Source organism: Felis catus, chromosome A1 (genome assembly GCF_018350175.1).
Source record: "Felis catus isolate Fca126 chromosome A1, F.catus_Fca126_mat1.0, whole genome shotgun sequence".
In the NCBI taxonomy this organism is placed as follows: Eukaryota; Metazoa; Chordata; class Mammalia; order Carnivora; family Felidae; genus Felis; species Felis catus.
The window spans coordinates 223230979-223252842 of record NC_058368.1 but is presented as its reverse complement, the minus strand read 5'-3'; the positions used below and the strand labels follow the sequence as shown (position 1 = coordinate 223252842).

General features: G+C 35.0%; 1 protein-coding gene and 2 long non-coding RNA genes across 13 annotated transcripts in view; 2 read left to right on the top strand and 1 right to left on the bottom strand.

Moving 5' to 3' along the window:
- Positions 1-3513, top strand: part of LOC102902217 — a 37787-nt gene extending 34274 nt beyond the window's left edge. Inside the window, exon 5 of the long non-coding RNA XR_890830.4 lies at positions 3207-3513. This is a non-coding gene — a long non-coding RNA (uncharacterized LOC102902217). The remainder of the gene's footprint in view (positions 1-3206) is intronic.
- Positions 1-21864, bottom strand: part of CDH18 (cadherin 18) — a 1009468-nt gene that overhangs the window by 409206 nt on the left and 578398 nt on the right. The window lies entirely within an intron of this gene.
- LOC109492162 lies at positions 6307-19458 on the top strand. Of its 3 annotated transcripts, none has more exons than XR_006586187.1 (5): positions 6307-8695; positions 9187-9302; positions 13189-13606; positions 17466-17557; positions 18840-19458. It is a non-coding gene; the product is annotated as an uncharacterized LOC109492162 (long non-coding RNA). The 3 variants fall into 3 exon arrangements; XR_006586188.1 differs by having other exon boundaries at positions 13182-13606; XR_006586190.1 differs by lacking the exon at positions 13189-13606.

The window sequence follows — 21864 nt, the reverse complement described above, 5'->3', positions numbered from 1 at the left end:
CTGAACTGTCAGCACAGAGCCTGACGTGGGGCTCGAACTCACGGAGTGTGAGATCATGACCTGAGCTGAAGTCAGAAGCTCAACTGATTGAGCCACCCAGGCGCCCCAAGAGAGCATATCTAAATAAGCAATAAACACAAAACAATGATTAGGTCCATTAGTCATCAAAGAAATGTGAACTAAAACCACAATGTGATACCAAGTATAAACCCATCAAAATGGTTATCATTGAAAAGGAAGTCAATACTGGGTGATAGGTTGTAGACAAATTGAAATTTTCTTACACTGACAATAAATTTAAATACATCCATTTTGAAAAACTGTTTTGTACTATCTAATAAAGTTAAATATACATATTATTTATACTCCACAATTCAAATCACTCATATGCATATGTATATATGTGTATATATACATCCAACAGAAGTTCATACACACATGTTTAGAACAATATTCATACTACTACTAAACTGGAAATGACCAAAAGTCATCTACCTTTTTATGATTAACTGCTTTTATATTCATATATACCAATATTATAGAGAAATAATGAAATTACTATAATTGTATGTATAACCATGGATGGTCACTTAAAAATTAAGTTAAATGACAAAAAACAACTACAGAAAAAAAGCATATAATAGTACATAGTGAACAATTCTGTTTATGATATAAAGAAAATGTAAAAACATGATGGTACTAAATTTATAGACTTGGAAATATTTTTATCCTTGTTATTTTGGATTATAAAATGTAGGAGTATGCTATATCTTCATACTTATTCAGTATTTATTACCATCAAAAAAATCTCAAATTTTCTATTTTTTTGTATATAGGTCCTGCAAAATTTTGGTCAGATTATTTTCTTAATTTCACATGTATATCACCAATTACTGCTATTATGAACAAAAACTTATCAATACATCACATCTTCTAATTGGCTTATAATAATGCTAGGAAATATATTCCAAATTTTAGAATGCATTATATAGACTTAATCAATGATATGTATAAATACAGAGTTTTATGGAGATTCATCCCAATGTTGCTTATTGAAAATTTAGGGAAAATAATCACTAATAAAAGGTTGCTTGTATAGGAATAATGAGTCAATAAAAATAATATAGTAGGTGAACACTTAATTATGTGGAAATGAGGAGAAATCATTGCTAAGTGAAATAGCATGTTACAAATGGGGTGAATCCACTTAAATATACAATGGTAATATTGAGTCTACTTAAATATACAATCGTAATAATAACAGTGTCATCGTTATGATCAGTGTTACTCTTTTTTTCATTATCTGTTCTCTTGAGTTTTAGACATATACTTCAGTACTAAGATTTTATAAGTTGTTATGTTTTTACTGCATAACTGACTTTCCTCCTCTTTAAGAAATATATATATATATGTATACATATGTATATGTGTATGTATACATACATATATATGTGTGTGTGTATATATATATATGTGTATATATATATATGTATATATATATGTGTGTGTGTGTGTGTGTGTGTGTGTGTAAATTCAATAAAGCCTTTACAGAAGAGGGTCCTTCCAAAATTATTATCTGAGTAAATGGAATCGAGCAGACCATGTTAAAATCTTGACTTGGCTTTTAAGCCTTGGGAAATTTAATTCTTTGATACTTAATTTACTCTTTTATAAAATTTGCAAAATAAAATAATCACATAAGATTTGATGGTCTTGTCTTAAATTATAGCCTATATTATTATTTTGTCATAATTATTAATATACTAGAGAAGATTTTGGGAGTCATGTTTTGATACGTTGATGACTATCTGCTATAAACATAAACCCACAGTTTTCTAAAAGTAAATCTGTTACTTTTATCTTATGTAATTACTTTTTAAAATGGCTATTATTCAAGAAAGAAGTTTCTTTCTTGGTTTCAATCATCTTATAAATTTAATAGAAGAAAACACAATCATGCATCTTCATTTTTGTTACTGGATCTTTTCTGTTTCACCTTTTCCAGGAAATCTTTCTTCATTTTAAAATGAGACAAACTAATTATCCCTCAATTTATCTACTTACATTTAAATCCCTTACATTAATTGCAGTGGAAGCAAAACGAGCCTTTGAGAATAAGTCTTAAATCTCATTTGGACATTTCCAATTTTCAGATGGTCTGGGCTTCTCACTTAGTTTGGAAGAAATAAGTACTTAAGTATGATATGGTATGTCTCTGAAATATATTTAATATTAAAGTTCACTTAAAAAGCATTAAAATATCTATGAAACATAAAATCAGAATATATTTCCTGGTAGAATTTGAAATATCGGATAAAGATACTCTATAAACAAAATGTTAGACTCAAAAATAAACCCTGTGTTGATCTTTTCTCTACTTAATATTATGGCATCTTGTGAAATAAACGTAACTGACATTATCACATATTCTATTACTGGATAAGTATTTTTTCACATGATGTTTAAAGCAAGAAAAATATTGCGGTATAGCTCCCAGTGTTTCAATCAAAAAACCAAATAAAAAACATGTATATTACTTTATTTTTAGATACTTAAACATTTTTTAATGTTCATTTATTTTTGAAAGACAGAGTGCAAGCAGGGGAGGGGCAGAGAGAGAGGGAGTCACAGAATTGGAAGCAGGCTCCAGGCTCTGAGCTGTCAGCACAGAGCCGGATGCAGGGTTTGAACTCACAAACTGGCAGATCATGACCTGAGCCGAAGTCGGAGGCTTAACCAACTGAACCACCCAGGCACCCCATACATTAATTTAATACAAGGAAATAATTAGTTCCTCTCTCTCAGAATAATCCCATGATATGACCTGTATTCAACCTGAACCCATATATTTAAGACATCATAGTGTAAATTCACTTCTATTTTGTATAAATATATTAGGCAATACTGACTTCAAGTTAAATGTGTTCATAATCCTCAGAGGAAAAAAAAATCATGGTAGTTTACACATGACAAAACACATATGGAAGAAGTCTGTAACAGTAGTGTGGGAGTCTTAAAAATATAGCCGCAAATGTTCTAATCCTGTCCTAACAAGAGTGGAGAATCATTTCTGACTCTTTGATTGTATGATAGACTTAGTGGCTGATTCTAAAACCAGAATATGGCAGAAATGATGGCAGGTCACTTGCAGGATTGTTACTAGAAGGCTGTTTTCATCTTGAGTTCTCTATCTTCCTCCATTCCAGCCTCCCTCTTGGATCACTCATTCTCAGGGAAATCAGCCACCATTTTCTGAGCTGCTTTACAGAGAAGCCCAGGAGGTAAAGAGCTGGGGGGACCACAGTCCAGCAGCCAGCAAGGAAATGAAGCCTGCCAACAACCAGGCAAGTGAGCTTTGAAGTGGATTCTCTGGTCCTAATAGAGCCTTCAGATGAGAGCGGGCCAAGCCAACTGTACTCTTGTGAGAGACGCTGAGCAAGAACCACGCAGATGCCCACTCCCAGACTCCAAGCCCTCAGAATCTGTGAGATAATAAACGTTGTTTTAACCTGCCACCTTGAGGAAAACGAATATAGACACAAAGAGCACAGAGTGTGGGGACATAACGTATTGCTTTATCTCTCAGAACTTTATCTTCCCATTCTTAAAACCAGGTCTTACTTAACTATATTTTAGAGAGAAGTGCAAAATATAGAAAAATAATGTTTAATTCTATCAAGTACGCGGTACTATACCAAACGTATAGGGTCATATAGGATACATGGCACATATTATAATTTTACCATTTTCATTTTGAGTACAATTTCAAATATGTCTTTTATGTTAAACTCTTTAAAAGAAAAGAAATAAAAAATTAAAATAACTCCTCTATATCTCTATACAACAGCTTTCCCCAACCAGGGTTTAACTTGGATAATTTTAGTAGATCTTTCCAACCTGTATAAAACTCAGATAAAGAAAGAGCTATTAATCTAGTCATGGAATGTAACACATCTCCATACCATAATAAAGCATGAGACATTTTAAGTCTAAAATTGAAAGGGAAAGTGTTAAGTCATAATATTTTTAGCCTCAGAATTTCTAATACCACGGTTAGCATTTTTATTGTGTAGGTGATTCATCTGATCAGGAACAGTACCCTCTTCTCCCTTTCTTCCCAAGTAATGCTGAGAGTGACCTTTGTTATCTGCTAGATTCTAACTGATTTTGAACAGGTAAGTGGAAAAAAAAAAGTATGTGTTTTATTATGAACAAAGCAACCTACCCCTATTTTGGTAGTGAAAACTCAAAATAATGACATATTAGGAACATTTTTAAAGCTGTAATGGCAAGCTTAAGCCCTCATGCTAGTATTTTCAGTAATGGAAACAGAGGGTTTTTGTTTTGGATTCCTCCTGAAAACCTGGACCTTTAAGCAATCTGAACAGAATTTTGCAATGTGCATTCATTCAGAACTCACTCAAACATCTGAAGAAGATTCTGCTTGATTCTAAGAGAGAAAAAAAAACGTCCCCACCTTCCTCCCATTACCTCCGAGCACATGGTGAGTTCCGTTCAAAGCACACACCAACAAAATGGACTTTTGCTCAGAAAGTACAATCTTCCTATGTATATTTTTTTGTCACTGGCTGAATAAGATCATTGAAATACATACTTGGATTCCTTTTGTGTGATATGATATATTTTTTAATCTTTTTAATGTTTATTTTTGAGAGACAGAGACAGAGTGCAAGCAGTGGAGGGGCAGAGAAAGAGAGAGAGAGAGAGAGAGAGAGAGAGAGAGAGAGAGAATGAATCCAGGCTGTCAGCTCACAGCCCAACGTGGGACTTGAACCCATAAGCCTAAAGATCATGACCTGAGCCGAAGTTGGACGCTTAACTAACTGAGCCCCCCAGGCGCCCTGTGCTATACGATTAAGTTGCCCCATTTTATAAGAGTCTTTATCCGATAAACAACACAATTTAATAGTAGATAGGAAAGCACTGAGATTAATATGTGTGACCTCAAGTTGTCAAAACTTGTTAGGATCAAGAACGTGGGGAGGCAATTAAGGGTATATGATGCAAGTATATGTAACTACCTTAGGAAAATGTTATCAGTGGCAAAAAAGAAAAAGAAAAAAAACAAAAAAGAAAACAAATCTTTTTTATACATATGTTTTCAGGTAACGTGAAACAATACCATTGCTCTGTGTTTAGTTTTGTAAACTAGCTAAACGCATAAGCTAGGCTAAATGGGTACTGCTTTTGGCTTTTGCTTTTCTCATCTGAAAAAACAAATGTTAGATCTATAATCTTGAAGTATACTCTTACAATCAATCCCATTATATATTGATACCCACAGAGTCAATTTGATTATGAGCTAAGTGTAATATGGTTTACTTTCCTGTATTTACAAAACCATACCTTTGTTTTGTTGGGAAAGACAGTCTTTAATTCCTCTGAGAATATGATGACAATTGTAGATGCGCTTTCTAGAAAAATGCACGTATAGCAAGATGACCACAATACAGAATACAGTCTTAAAGCCAAGTGCCAGAGATACCATAGTTTTTATAAAGATCTTATAACTGCAAATGGTTTCTGGCCAAGAGATCTTTCTCCACACTGATAAAGGACCTCCATTTATATTATTGAAGTGGGAGCTTCTGAAAGGTGGGGCTGGAGAAAGGCAGGGAGGATTCTGGGAACGATTGGAGATATGGAGAAGAAAGGTGAAGTTCAAGTATTCCAATGTCCAAGTTAGAAACTGGGAACTGTTTCCCAAAGAAGCAGCTGGATAAATCACGGCCAGGTTCTAGAATAATACTGGTGCTACATTTTAATTACATTTTGATTTAGGTAGAATCTTGCAGGTTGGCTTTGTGTCCTAACCACATTCATCACACAGGTTTTATGAGGAAATATGTTCCAAACTCTAACAGTGGCTTACAAATGAACTTGTAGAGCACAACCTGTTTGCCATTTGGGGACGATTGCAATTCATTATTTTTATGAATAGTTCATTAAAAATGCTGGCAATGGGACAAGGAATGAGTTACAATACATTTAGAACCAGAGCACTTTTATTATAAATTTAGGTGATTTCTATGTATATGTATAATTTGCAATTTAGCATGAAAGCCACTTTCCAAAAATTGTTCTGATCTTTCATCAAAAAGCAGTAGTCAGCACTAGCTATAGGTAAGCTAAAAAACCTAATGGCTTACTTCTTTGCTTCTATACACATTTTTAATATTAAAAAAGGCAATGTGAACGGGCACCTGGGTGGCTCAGCTGGGTAAGCATCCCGACTTTGGCTCAGGTCATGATCTCACGGTTTGTGAGTTTGAGCCCCACGTTGGGCTCTGTGCTGACAGCTCAGAGCCTGGATCCTGCTACAGGTTCCGTGACTCTCTCTATCTCTGCCTCTCCCCTTCTGAAAAAATAAATAAATGCCAAAAAAAAAAAGTTTTTTCAAAAGGCAATGTGAAGTGTCAGTACAGACCAGTTGAATCTTAGGTCACAAAACAACTATATTCAAATTGACCAGGGCTTGTAACTTATTAAAAATGACTGGTAGCAGAAAATCCAGAGAAAAACTAACAAACAGCAATTAGACTTATATAGCATTTACTGCAATTGGTATTATTAAAATGCTTTTTCAAGTTGGGAAATCCTAGATGTAAGCAACAAGGCTCAGTATCCTTAATAACACCACTTGTATTTTTTTTTTGTAAATAATTACATTCAGAAGCTAGTACACTTATCTGTAAACATGAATGAAATATTTCCTTCCTCTACCATTAACATACTCCTCAACAATGTATGTTTTCAGAAATTAATAGTCAATGTAATAGTCCCTAGAGATAGCAGAAGAAAGAATCCATTATTTAATGAAGAGCTAATCGTCTGAAAAATGAAAACCAGATGTCAATAGTTCTCATATATTTAGTGATATCAGATGTAAAAATAATTAATAGCACTTGGTACAAATTCTATGAGAGCAGGGATTTCATAGGACTGGAAAAGGTAATCTGTGGGCTTTATATCATTCTCATACTGTCATTAAAAAACAAAGCAAGCAAACAAACACTTTTAAATAAACAATCTACCCCTTGATCCTTCTGGTTTAAGTTTAAATGTGCAATATACGTTAAAAAGTTTAAAGTTTCATGCACAGTACCTACTGAAATTTTGTTCTTTTCCAAATTGAACATATCTACATCTAGACAATGTATAAAATAGTTTGTCCTTATTAGAGATATTTCTCATTAACCTAAACAACATTATTACCACTGAGGTGTTCTATTACTTGGCAGCATACTGATTTGCAAGCCCTTATCCTAGGCTTCTTTTAATTGTAAATATTATCAAAGTGAACCACTGACAGTATCCAATATTCCAAGACTTTACACAGGATAGTGCTGAAGTACTATTCGAACTTGTGAATTTCCGAGAAGCATATTCAGAAAAGTGTACCAACTCACCTATTCAAAATAGCATGGATACAATGTAAATGGCATATGTGGTCAAAGATGCATCAGTCTAAGATCATTTATCTATTTTTTAAATTTTATATACTTATTTTGAGAGAGAGAAAGTGCGTGTGGAAGGAGCAGAGAGAGAGAGAATCCCGAGGCAGATTCCAATTCAGAGTTCAAACTCATGAACTGTGAGATCATGACCTGAGCCAAAACCAAGAGTTGGAAGCTTAACCAATTGAGCCATCCAGGCAACCCTAAGATCAATTATCAAATCCAGAATGTTTGAGAATATAAATATATCCATGATTGGACCAACGTAATGACAAAACCAACAAGAAATCAAAATACAACAATCGTCTGTCCAAGTCTGTCTGTTTCCCTAAGCTTTCATATAAACCAACTGTCAGTAGTTGGTAACTAAATTATGGCGATATATCACTTTATAAATAACTAAAGATCAATGAGTAAAGGAAATTTCCAATGTTTAATAATTAATGATAAATAACAGTGTTTGGTCTACCATAAGATGCCTGAAATTTAAACAGAAAATGGTGATTGCTCAAAATTGTCTACTAACTCAAAATAAAAAAAAAAATAAAGAAAATGTATTATTTTATGTTTCTCTTTGTGGCCACCTTCCCTTCAGTATCTTAAAAATACAAGTCCATCCAGTTATCTCCATTAAAATTCTACTGTTATATATATTTGACAAATGCTGTCTACTAAACCTGTTTCTGTAAATTAACAAATACTATATTCTGTACTTGGTTAGAAATATAGTATTATAATTTAACTTTATAAAGCTAAAGAAATTATGATGATATATTTTTACTGTTCTTTTTCACTTCCACAGTTTCTGATAATATTCTTTACTTCTTGACCACAACTAATCGATCTTAAAAAAATTAGAAAAATAATATTAAAAAATAAACTGGTATAAAATTATATCATTGTACTTAGCCTGGGTTTTTTACTTAGGAAATTTACTAAGTTCAGAGATTATTACACTTTCTTGAAATTCATAAATATCGAAATTTTCAACTACTACTCATTCAGTACTTTAGGAGTAATCTTTATATTTCTGACTTAAAATGAAATAATATCTTATAATTATAGTGACTTGATATGCATGCTGTATAGTCTTTGAATGTAGATAAGGAAGAGTTCATCAGAAGTGTCTAATATATAATTTGCTTTTATTATTTTTCAACGAGGTATCCTAGCAACAATGAAAGACTAGTCATTGCCTTGCCTTCTTCTCTTCTTGGGTAAGGAAACAAAAATCTTGTTTCATGGCTTATTTACTATCACTATAAAAACTGTCAGAAGTACCTGATCACTCATTACTTTTTTTTGAATGGGAAAAAAGCCAATAGAATACTACTAAATGTTCAATGAGAAATGAAATTCAAATACTCATACAACTCAAAGCAAGATTGTTTCAATGAGTTCTAATATTGACAATGAAAATGTTTCTTAACCATACATAAAAACTTTAATTAAAAATGTTTTCTGTAGTAAGAACATCTTTTATAACCTTAACCTAAAATTATGTATGTACAGGGAGAAATCAGGAGAAAATTCTATATTATTTTTATATAGTGAGAAAAAAGTAGTCACGAAGAACATTAATATTGTCTACAGTAAAATCTTATTGTTGAACCAAGGACTCGTGTAATTTTAGGAGCTCTGCCTTGTGGCAGTTGAAGGATATGGAAATGTTTAAAGAGAAATCTGGAATTTATTCACGTCTTTGCAGGTTATTGACAGCTCTTCCTGATAGAGCACACTGTTTGTGCATGCCAAAGACAGCAGTAACCAGCGGCCAGTCGTGTGACCTAGTTTCATTCGAGCTGAGATTTCCAGTTCTTCCAAGTAAGTAGTAGTATAAGGACAATTATTTACAGTGGTAAATTTAATTATATTTTCTCAGCCCTGAATACTAATGAAAAATCTAATATTGAAATCTCCTGGCTAGAGTAGTTTCCCTAAATCCATAGTACAATAAAAATATTAATGTTCGGTTATTAGGTTGAATATTTATGCTAAGAGGGAGAGGAACAAGTGTGGTGGGTAAGGGTGGAGACATAGGCGTCAGCTGGTCAGACGCGGGTTCATATTAGCCCCATGCTGCTATGTTGGACATATGTCTTCACCTCAGAAACATTAGCTTTGTTAACTACAAAATGAGAATTATCATCGTGCGGAGAAGAGAAATTTGTGGTTTCTACTTTCCGTCTCAGTGAACTAGAACCTAAATGAGTCAGCAGCAGCTCCATCATTTTTTTTAAAGTAGCTCAGCTGCCTAAATAGTAAATCTATAGAGTGGTTGTAAGGGTACATGAAACAAGGCAAGAGCTTTCTGCATTTTTGATAAACCAAAACTCTTTGGTAAATGTTACTCTTTTATTTTACTTCATTTTATGTATTGTATTTCAATGTTTATTTATTTTTGAGAAAGAGAGAGAGAAAGAGAGAGAGAAAGAGAGAGAGCAAGTGAGAGCCAGGAAGGGGCAGAGAGAGAGGGAGACAGAGGATCCGAAGCAGGCTCCAAGGTGAGAGTGCAGAGCCTGTTGTGGGGCTCCAATTCCTGAACTGTCAGATCATGACCTAGGCCAAAGTCAGACGCTTAACCAACTGAGTCACCCAGGTGCCTCAGTGTTACATTTTAATTATTATTGCATTAGAAATCTTATGCCAAAGATATCCAACACATCAAAGAGCAAAAAAAAAAAGTAATAATAACCAAATAAATAATAAAAAACACACAAGTGTTGATGTCTGTTGGTGCAGTTAGTATTCTCTTGCATTATCATTTACTCCAGGTTTGCAAAAAAGGATACTAATCAAAAACAAATGTAAACCTATTTGGTGCCTATTTTAAATTTGCCTTCACTGAAATGGTCATCGTAACAGCAAGAATATCATTTCTAACTATCATCTGTCTTTACAAACTGATAGCAGATGCATATATCCTCCCACCCAATATTATGTGACAATAAATACACAATAGATTCAATAACCCCAAAAAAATACACATGGTGTGAGGATGCCTTGTACCCTCTTCTGTTTTTCTTTCACAGGCAATTACTATATTATAGAACTTAAAATATGTGTCATTTCATATGTGCCAAAATCATATGCCATTTGCCTTTTCTCTTGTATACATGACCAGTGACTTCCGTGCAGTCTGTGAGTTCTTTTTTGCTGTGGTCAACCACCTTTAGGGGTCCATGAAATAGATTTTCTCTTCTGCTAATGTATCGGTTGACCTTCAAAACGTGGATGGTTTATTTCTTCTCAGGAAATAAATCAGTCCCTCTGTTGCTCAATAACTGCGGTCAAAATGGGATGTGATAAGGGGGAAGTATAAAAAGTACTGCTTGCAAATTGGTGTTATTTACATTTATTGAGGAAATACAATATACTATGAAATACATCCTAGTGAACCGGAACCCAAATTAGTTAGCAACACCACAATCATTCTTTTTAAAGTGTCTCAGCTACCTGAATAAAAATGACTCTATCCAGGTTTAGATTACCCCAAAGTGAAAACAAGCACATTTTCCTTAAGGAAGCAGCAACAGTGGCCTGTGCTCCATTAAGCTCTGTATTATGAACTGATGCTGTGGGAATTTATTTGCTTTTTCTATCTTCAGAATTCGACTATCACAGCTGCACCATCGTATGTAAGTTCACTTATTATGGATACACAAATGGATATGGTCAGAGATATTTCTAGGCAATCAATACTCTTTACTTACGTTAATAATTAATAAGCTTTATAGACATGATAGCAAAGAAACTCCGAGTCAACATAAGCACTCTAAGAATATATTGTACTACAAAAGTCAAATAAGGATGTAAACATGTCTGAAGGCAGCACATAATACAACGATCTATTCAAAAGTATTTGAGTAAGTTACATGGTGGGTTCTAGACTTGGAGACAAAACATGTGCCAAGACACTGCTCTTTTGGATCCGATAGTCTGGGCAGTGGGGTATAGACAGATATCAACCCAATAATCATCAAATTGTTGTCTAAAATATTCTAAATTCCGGAGGAAAAATGTACAGTGGAAATATAGGAAGGACGATTTACTCTGGTCTGGGGACAGCATTCATTCAGATGTGACATCTCAGCTGATGTGATAAAAACAAGTAGATACCTACCAGGTAAACAGACTGGAAGCAGAGGAAACATGCCAGGTAGAGGTAGAACATTATCAAACTCCTGTAAGCATTAAGCAACTGAAGGAAAGCTATTGTGGCTGACTCTTGAAAGAGCAAGAGGTGGGGGAGGGGAAGTCAGCCAGGGACAGGAGCTGGAGTCCTACTGGGTGCCAGCTCCACCCCATCTTTTAGATTATGTTCTTAGCCCCAAACAGTGACAATTCTCAGTGACAATTCTATGCATATTCTTATTAAAAATGTCTTCATTCTCTTAGTGTAACAAGAAATGGGGTGGGGGGTATGAGTCCAAAATAAAAAAAAGATGGTGCTTTGAAAGAGTGTACTGCTGGAAGATACAGAGAAGAAAACAGATTCCAGAGATCATTAGGAGATAACACCTGTTAGGGACTGAATGTACCTTCAAAATCCATAGGTTAAAGACCTCACCCCTAATATAATAATGTTTGGGAGAAGGACTTTGGGGAGGTAATGAGGTTTAGGTGAGATCATGAGGATGGGGCCACCATGATGAGACGGTGTCCTTAAGAGAGAAGAAGACACCAGGGTTCACTTTTTCCATGCCACCTGAGGACAGCAAGGAGGCAGCTGTTGGCAAGCCAGAAAGAGGTCTCTCAACAGAAGTAAATCTGCCGGCACCTCCATGAAGTTCCCAGTGTCCAGAACCTTGAGAAGTAAACATTCTGTATGCTACTTGGTCTATAGTAGTTTGTTGTAGTGATCCAAGCAAAAACAACACCCATAGAGGAGATGAACCAAATGTAAGAGGAGGGAGTGCATTGCCAAGCATTTATTTTTAGAGAACCTGCCAGCGTAATAGATGTCTTAGACAAAAGGAACCACGGAAGAGCCTGTATATTTAGGTTGGTGGGTGCTGGGGGGGAACCACATTCCAGATGTGGTGGAACTTGAGCTGCCTTTGAGATTCTAAGTAGTGGGGTCAGCCTGAGCTGCTAGATTTAAGGCTCTGCAATCCAGAGAAGGGGTCTGGGTTAGACATATGCTTTAGGACTCATCGATTCTAGGTCATGGTTAAAGGCATGTGTGAGACTTTTCAGGAAGAGAGCAGGGAGTAAGAAAACAAGAGACCCAGGATCCTCTGGTTGTTAAGGATCCACAACATTTAAAAGCTCTCTGAGAGCAAAGCTGATTGAAACGGAGCAGCCACAGAGGAAAGTGCAAAGGAGGGGGCACGTTCGTTGACTTCACATGAAGTTTTCTGGAAGAAGGCAGACAGATACACCAGTGTGTGAGACTCTAACAGATTAAGGGGGCTGCAAACTGAAAAGTACCATGGATTTAGTCACCTGGAGGACATGGTCACCTTAAACAGAATCACTGCAGTGTAGGGATGAGGCCAGATGCTAGACTGGAGTGGGCTGGGAATAGCATCAAACTTAGAGAATAAACTCAAAGTATTTTCTGACTGAAACAAATTTTAGAGATCGTCTCACAGTTTCTCTATTTTCAGCTCTCCCCCTCACCCCTGGAAATATTATGCCATTTGTAAGGGAAGAAAGAAGAGGTGCATTATCTTGCTAATGCTTCTTCTGTGTTCTGAGTTTACAGACAGCAGATGCTACGGGAAAGATAACGAAGCACCAAAGAATGATGAAAAACTTCATACAAGAGATGTGTCTGAGCTCAGTCTGTAGAATTAATGGGATCACGTGAAATGCAGTAGGCAAGAAGGAAGGCTGAAAGTGCTCAGTGTTATGAGAGCAGAAGTGAGAAGACAGTGGGCCATGAGGATACTTTAAGGGGAAGATTGGACCCTGAGCCTGAGGAATTAGCTGGGTCTGATGCCTTTCACAGAGCTTGAATGCCAGCCAAAGGATTTCAGACATTTCTTAGATATAGTGAAGAGCCTTTGAAGCATTTGGTCAGGAAAGTGGCAGGAAGAATATGAGTAATTTAAAGAAAATCAATCCCTTTTGCCCATCACAGTGGAAAGAAAGAAGGAATCAAGAAAAATGACAGAAAAGAGGTACTGATTTTTTAAAAGCAGAAATTGATGTATTGTGTGTATGCACAAGATCCTTTTGTATTTTGTACAAGAATTACATTCTCATTATATTAGTCACTATTACAAGGATATTTTAAAATATGAATAATTTAAGTGAAAAGATAAAGAAACTATAATGGCTGTCCCAAGTTTCTTATGAAATTTCTGATTTTAGAAGGAGTAAAAATACAAATAAATGTATCTGCTGAAATAGTTATTATGTTCTTGAGAAGCAAGAGGGAGAGCTTTGATTGCAATAGAAAAGAATTACAAAGAGATTTTTATTGGCCAATGTTAACAAGTTCCCAAGGTTCTGGATCTTCAGTGACCTTGACTTTTCCTAGACTTTCTATCATGGTCACAACCTGAGAATTAGAGAATCAGAATGAGTGAATGGCAGTGCAAAAACATAAAGATAACAAGAAAGTTAGGAGTGTGTGCCTGTACACTTAGTAAGTGACCCCTACACTCCTTGTAGGAAAATGCAATTAGCATGACATTAATAGGTGAGGTAATGCAATGTTTGCATATTTTCATATTTGGGTACATCCATCCATCCAAATATATGCACACACTACTAAATACTTTGTGCATGTGTGTGTATGTGTGTGTGTGTGTTTTCGTTGTTGACAAAAGTAGATAAAAATACAAATGGATAGCTAGTGAGATAGAGAAGAATGTCAGAAATAATAAAAGCAATTGAAATATTATGCTTATTTGAGGACAGGGCTCAAGAATCACATTTTGCTACAAGAAACAAAACACAACTTCAAGTCAATGTTTCCTAATAACGAGAATCAATACATCTGGAAAGAAATACACAAAAACAACCACATTTTCTGTCAAAAATGAATATTATGGAAGTAGATGGTCACTCAACTTTTTTTCATGGTCATACTGTTGAAATTGGTTCCCACCTACTACTCTCTTACTTCTTTTTTCCTACCTGCAGGGATTAATGAAAATTACTTCTATGACCTATGTCACAGAAGCCCATAAGAAAAGAAGCATCTGTGTTAGAAAGGGCAGTAAACACCCTCTTAGAAAATCAGTGGTAAGGGCAACTTTGATGTTGCACTATTACATATTGCTTGTTTTTAAGAAAAAAATAAAAATTAGTATTTTTGCCTGAGGCCGCTTTTGATTTCCTGGTCCCTTTAGAGTCTCCTTTATTAATTTTCTTTTAAAAAGTACTGTATCTTCCATGGTCTTCCCCAGTTCATTTCTCAGTGGTGTCATTTTCCTGGACCTTCCTCCTTAATTAGCATTTTAAATTCTTCCCCTTACCAGGTGTGAGCCCTCAGACCACTCCGCTCTCACGTGTCTGCACCCACAACCTGCTTCAGCTGCCCTCTTTTCTATCAATTAAATTTGACCTTTTCTGAGCTCCAACTGCCCAAAATATTGTCTTCATTTTCTGCCTTTTTTGTTCACCAAACTTTGTTCTTAGAACTCTCAAATGGTAAATCCTGCAATTTTCAAAGGGGATTCCAATTTTCACAACTGGAGTTGGAAATGTTTGGCCTTTTTGTAATCCATGGGTTGTTTCCTGGGAAAACGGGAGAAGAGAATGCTCACACGTCATGATGCAGTGAAATGCATGATGAGAGTGTGGAGGGTCTCAGCCTTTGACCTCAGCAGATGTTAAGTGGTGTCATTGGTGGCAGGGGAATCAAGGCCGGTCTGTGAGGGCTGCACATAATTAAACTTTGAGAAAGACTGACCATGATTATTTCCCAAATTCCTACAGTCGTAGAAGATGCAAATCACTGAATACCAGTGAGGGAAGCAACCTCAAAAACTAGTACTAATTCTCAAATTATCTTCTGTATAACATACCTGAGAGGGATGTTTAAGATTTGATGGTCACTTCAAATTTTCACTGTTTCCCAAAGCAGCCTGGGACCTTCCTCTTGGGACTGCAATATTCATATATGTCTCATATCTGCTTTTTGTACAATTCTTCACTTGAGAAAATATATTACTTTTTTAAAGAAACTGAAATATTAACATTTCAACTGTATTAAGACAGCCTGACTACTACATGAACCATTTAATATTTATATTTACATATATATGAATATATACATATGTGTGTATATGTGTATGTGTGTATGTATCAGTTTTCAGATATCTTTCAGTTTTCTTTAAAGAATTTTCTCTTAACTTCTTCATTGGATATATTTTTTTCAGAGGAGATATTTACTATTTATTAAGTGCTTGGTCCAATGTCCAGATTGTAGGTAGGATTCCATAAATAATCTATCCTCTCTTACATCCATTAACAGAACTTTTGTTTTCGACTTTCATGAAACTTACAAGTCATACCACTGCTTGATTTTACTCCACAAATTACTCACTTCCTTATTTTAAACTTCTGAATGACTGTGGATGCATTCACGTTAAATGCTTCAGGCCAAAATTATTGGAGGGAGCCTCACCTCTGATCTCTCATTCACACCCCACAGTGGCTTCCTAAGGAATTTTCTTGCTTCTGTTGTGTCCCCTTCTGCTATCTAATCTTAACACAGCAGTAACAGGGGCCTTTCTAACCATCAGTCAGATTATATCATTCCTCAGTGGAAAGCCATCAAAAGCCAAAAGTCCTTTATGCAGATCTACAGGGCGCTCCGGGAGCTGACCTCCTGTCTTTCTATGATCCCTCTCATGTACTCCACACCCATCATACATGCCTCCTTCCACGTGCTGAAATGTACCAGACTTGCATCCCTTCCCTTAGCCTAGCTCTAGCTATCCCTCTGCTGGAAAATATTCCCTTCGGATATCTGCATAGGTTATTCCTTCCTCTCATCCTAGTTCTTGCTCAATTCTTACCTTTTCATGAGACACCTCTTGACCCAGGTACTTAATACTGCATCCCACAGCTCCATAGTCTCTCTTAGGCCAATTCCCATCCCCTTGTTCTTTATTAAATTTTCCCTATGTACATACCTATCACCTTGAAAATACTATATGCTATACCTATTATTTATTGTGTGTCCCAAGTAGACTATAAGATCCATGACTCTTTAATGCAAGGATAGCTGTCACTATATGTCACTGATGTAGTCCAAGTCCTTGTAATAGTGCCTGAAACTTAGAAGACACCCAATATTTTTTAAATCAGGATTTCACATTTATTCTTATGCAATTTTATTTTTGTTAACTTACTGCAATCATTCCAGTCTGTGAAGGGCATTTAAATTTTTTTATCTTGTCATCCAAAATATAAGATAAACCTAGCAACTTTTGTTAACTTGGATATTTTATATACATGGTTTCAACAGAATTCTCTGCTAAGAATTCTGTTTTTCACAGCCAATGCCAAGTATAGAGCTGTGCAACATGCACATGTTAATCAAAATGGCACTGTTCCTATAAGCAGTCTTCTACAAAAATTCTATTAAAGTAGTATAAATTAATGATTAGTGCAATCCGTTCTTTCTTAGAATGTCCCCAGATTATTTGGAGAAAATCTGTCAACTTCTTTACTGAAATAAACATACATCATGTCTACATTTCAAGTTCATTTTATTAGTTCCATGATAACATTTTTTTTCCAGTTTGATACAACTGATTCGTGGTGATTTCTAAAAATTATTTCCTTTTAAGAGTTCACAAATTTTGGATTAAAAAAACTTTATCTACAGTGTTTGGAATCCACTTTTCTCTAAACTTTAATGATCACTCTTTTGTGTCATATATTCTGGGCTTTTTTCCTCCCATTTGCCTGTACTCCTCTCCCTTCCCTCCCCCTCTCTCTCCCTCTCCTTCCCTCCCTCCCCCCTTTTTTTTTTCCTGGCTTTGAGGACTTAAAAATCATATTTGCATCTTCTTCTAGAATCATGATCCTGAAGATTTAAACTACTTTAAGCAACTGGAGAGCTCAGCATCCAAACTGAAACAGTCTAGAAGAATAGAAACGACTTTAGGGTGAGATTTTAAAAGGTTGCTTTCACATTCTTGAGTCCCCACTTAATGGGCCCAAGACTTGGAAAATGTTGTTTCAGCTCTCTGAGGTGCAACTTCTACATAAAGGCAGCAAGTGATATTCATTCAGTTTATCTCTCTTGGGTCAACAAGAGTTAATGGATGCAGATGTGCATTAATAGACACCATATTCAGGCAAGAACTTATTGCAAGGTCTTTAAAGGAAGAACACACTACATTATTTATGGTCACATTTCCTCAATGCCTAAAAAAGTATACAAGTTGATAGTCTAAAAACACATGCTAAACCATAAAGCATTATATAATGTGGCCCCAAATTCCATTTTTAATATTTAGTGCCTTGATATAACTCAAAATAACATTGAATTAAGCCTCTACAGTGGGCAAGTACTAATAGCTAGTAATTCTTGGGCAGCTGAAGGAAAGAAGTGAGATATGGAAGAAAGAGAAATCCTGTCTTCAGGAGCTCATAATTCTATAGGAAAGTAGAATTATATGTCTCTAAAATGATGTTTGTCTTAACATTCTAGCAGCATCCATCAAATGCAGAGAATTTTATAAACTGAGGAAAACTTTCATGTGTACAAGGATGCAAATATACAGCCAATATATGTCAGTGTCACTCTTGATTTCTGATGTTTAAATGGAACAACTTCAGAAAATGAGTAACTTTTAATATGGCAATTCAACTATTGAAAGTCGATACACTCTCAGATAGCTGAATCCACGTTTATCTTTAAACAATGACTTAGCGTTTGCTGATTAGATTTTATTACACTATGTTATCACAGTTCATTATTTCCTATAGGAGAAACAAGGTTTTAAATCTCTGTTATCTTACACAGAATCTTGGGGGAAATTCAGGCAACATAGGGCACAATAATTTATCTGTGCATTAGTAAACATAATCCATCATGATGTGTGCTTTGGGTCTTGCCCCAATGTATCAAGACTCAGAGACACAGATGAATGGAGAGGTTGCATTTGTATGTTCAGGAGTGCATTAATAGCTGTGCTTTCTATGTCCTGAAAAACAAAACAAAGCACAAAACAAAACCACTACAAAAAATATAGTAAATATCTAATTTAAAAATTATATAATTAAATAAATGAGGCGAGACATTTATTTATTTATTTATTTTACAATTGCCTAATCAAAATTAGACCATTTCTTGAGAAAGTAGAAAGAGATCTCAAAAGCACCATGTAAATAAAGTTTTTGGTCTATCGTGGCGGACCTGTTATTCTATTTAAATTTTTACAGATGTCAAATGGTTTGATGTAAGAGGGGATTCTCCTTTCTACTTTGAATACGTGATGGGAGTGCTGATCCAAAATGAGCCCAAAAATGGTGGTAAGAATATAAAGAAAGGAGACAACTGTACAGAGTATAGACTTGCAATGTGCTTTCTGGGTTATGTTTTCCTATGGACAAATGGAAACAAATGGCGAATGAAGAAATAAACCTCTAAAAACACCAAACATATTAAAGTGTCTCTATCCATGTTACCTCTCTTCCCTTTTCAGTTACACAGAAAATAGTGATTTCTATAGTATAAATGAACAATGAAGCCTAGTAAATGGCAGATTCTGCATTTGTAGATCACTTCATAGGTATATTTTACCTCTCAAAACCCATTTTGAAATAATTGCACAGACAGCATTAGAAAATACTGTTTTCTATACTATAACGTATGGCATAATAGAACTCACTACTTAATATCTTATTACGTTTGAAACTTCTGAGGTATAAATCATGATATCCTATAGAAAATTCAAATTCACCTTTGATTTTCATTAGATAATTCAGATGTAAAGCATTTGCAAGCAAACTAATTATGTGAGTTATCTTGAAGAAGCACTAAGAGAAAGAAAGGACGACTGGTTAGGTACATTGGTGAACAAGTATGACTTGTAGAAAGGATGTTAAGAGGCAGGAATTTGGGTCCCAGATGCACAGTTAACATTGTTTCTGTCACTACCACCATCTTCTCTAAAATCACCATCCACCCAAAGTGTATTCACATTAACTGCTCTTTACCAAATAATACATATTAGATAAAACATATAATGTTAGTTTTCTCACCTGTGAAATTAAGAGGCAGAGAACAAAGTGAGCTCATGCACACACCTATACACACACGAGGGGATTTAGTGTAAGGTAAAAGTACCATTACAAAGCGACAAGAAAAAGCTAAAGCATTCAAAAATTGTTTTGTGACAATTTTTGGTCATCTAGAAAAAAATGTAATGAGATTACTACCTCAAACATGATACAAAAGTAAATTTTGGAAAGCACAAACTTTAGATATACACAATGCCCTTGAAAAAAAAACAACAAAACAGGAGGGTCTTTCATGATTTTAAGTCAGAAAGAACATTGCAATTAAAAACTAGAAAACACAAATGAAAATAGTGGCAAGCCAATTTTGTAAATTAAAAAATACACATAAATAACAACAACATAAAGTCTAAATCAAAGACAAACTATAGAATCCTTGCAACTCATCTCAGTGACAAATTACCTTGAAACATAAAATTCCTGAAAGGAAAAATGCAAAACTCAATATACAGTTGTGCAAAGAATATAAATATTTCACCACAAAAGAAATGCAAACTCTTACGAAAAGACATGCAACCTCGGTCATAATACAATGAAATCCACATGATGTTTTTCACTTATAATGGTAAAGAAAAAAAAATAAAAACAATGCTGGTAATAAAGTATGAGGAGAGAAATTCTCATAAAAAATTTGTTTTATTTTTTGATATGGTAAACATCAACAAATAAAGCCCATACAAGGTAAGGCTGTTTAGAGCCTTCGAGAATGTTTAATAGAACTATTAAAAAAAAAAAAAAAAAAAAAGGTCCAGAGACCAAGGTGTTTGAAAACCACTGGCTTGAGTAAAGGTCCCTCACATTTCTCTCTGGCGTATGCTAAGGAAGAAGAACAATACTAACATCAGAATTGGAAGATGGGAAGTATTACTGAATGAACAGTTTCACAGGTAAACTTTTCCTCTCTCAGTGAATCGTCTCAACTAATCTCAGTTTGCAAGGAGAGTAGTTTTCATTGCGAGTAACTATTCCCACCCCTTTAAGATGAACTTCTGATGAAATAGTTTAATAGAGGAATATAAACGAAATGATTTCTTGTTCCCTTCATGTTTCATATATATTCTGCTTTTGCTCGGTGAACTGGAACAGTATTAACACTTCTCCATCAGGTTGTGATATGGCTAAATGAGCTTGAAATTGCTACAAAATGGTGCTTTTAAAAAATGATCAAAATGTTCACAAATGCTAAATAGGGAAACAAACTTTTTTTTAGTTAAAAATTCTGTGGATATTATAGTAGATAAAGCCTGTCAGGTAAGCATCAAATGCTATCATGCAGCTTAATATTATATATTTGAGCCTGTCAGATATATGGTTTTGATTTAAAAAGCCTCCTAAAAGTCCTCTCTGTTATTAACAAGATCCTGGTCAACTTGTAACAGAAAAGAAATGTAAAATCACTGAGATGCCAAATACTTCGGTGGGTTTGAGTCCTATTTCTCTACCTGGAAATTGTTCTTTCATCCTTGGAAATTTGTATATACTCTCTGTCTTTAATTTTACTAGCTTTTGAAACATTTATTTTACTATTATTCCCATGAAGAATACATGAGCAATTATTAAGGAATCAAAAATCTGAGCCAAAAAAGCATTATATGTCCTCTTGGTATCATTAAAATGCTTAAGATGTTCCTTCATTGTGAGGTATTTACAGACAAAAGGAAAATATTGACTTACCTCCAAATTAGCTAGAGATTGCTATATATTATATAGATTGCTATATTTTTAAGTCGTTAGTAAGATAACCCTTTTTATCTTAAAGTTAGATTTGGTAACAGCTTTCACATGAATTCTGTATCAGTCGTGCCATAAGGTTAAGTGGATTCTCTGTATTGTCCACTTGGACCTGGGCAGATTTGTGTTGGTTTTGAGCAACAGCGTACACAGAAGCAATACCGTGACTTGGAAAACTAGGTCTCGCAAGGCTATGCAACTTTCTGCTCATTGAGACTTGAGCCACCATGTAAATCCATGAACCGTCTTCTTGTAACAAAGCCCAAGTCACATGGAGAGGGGACGTATGGCATGTACTGACAGGGGTCCGGCTAGTGCAGCCTTCTAGATGTATGAACCTCAACTCAGATATAGGAGTCTTCAGATAATTTTAGTAACCAGTTAGGAAACCTCAAGCGTTTCATATCTTCCCTTATGCAGCTCCAGAAACATGAAG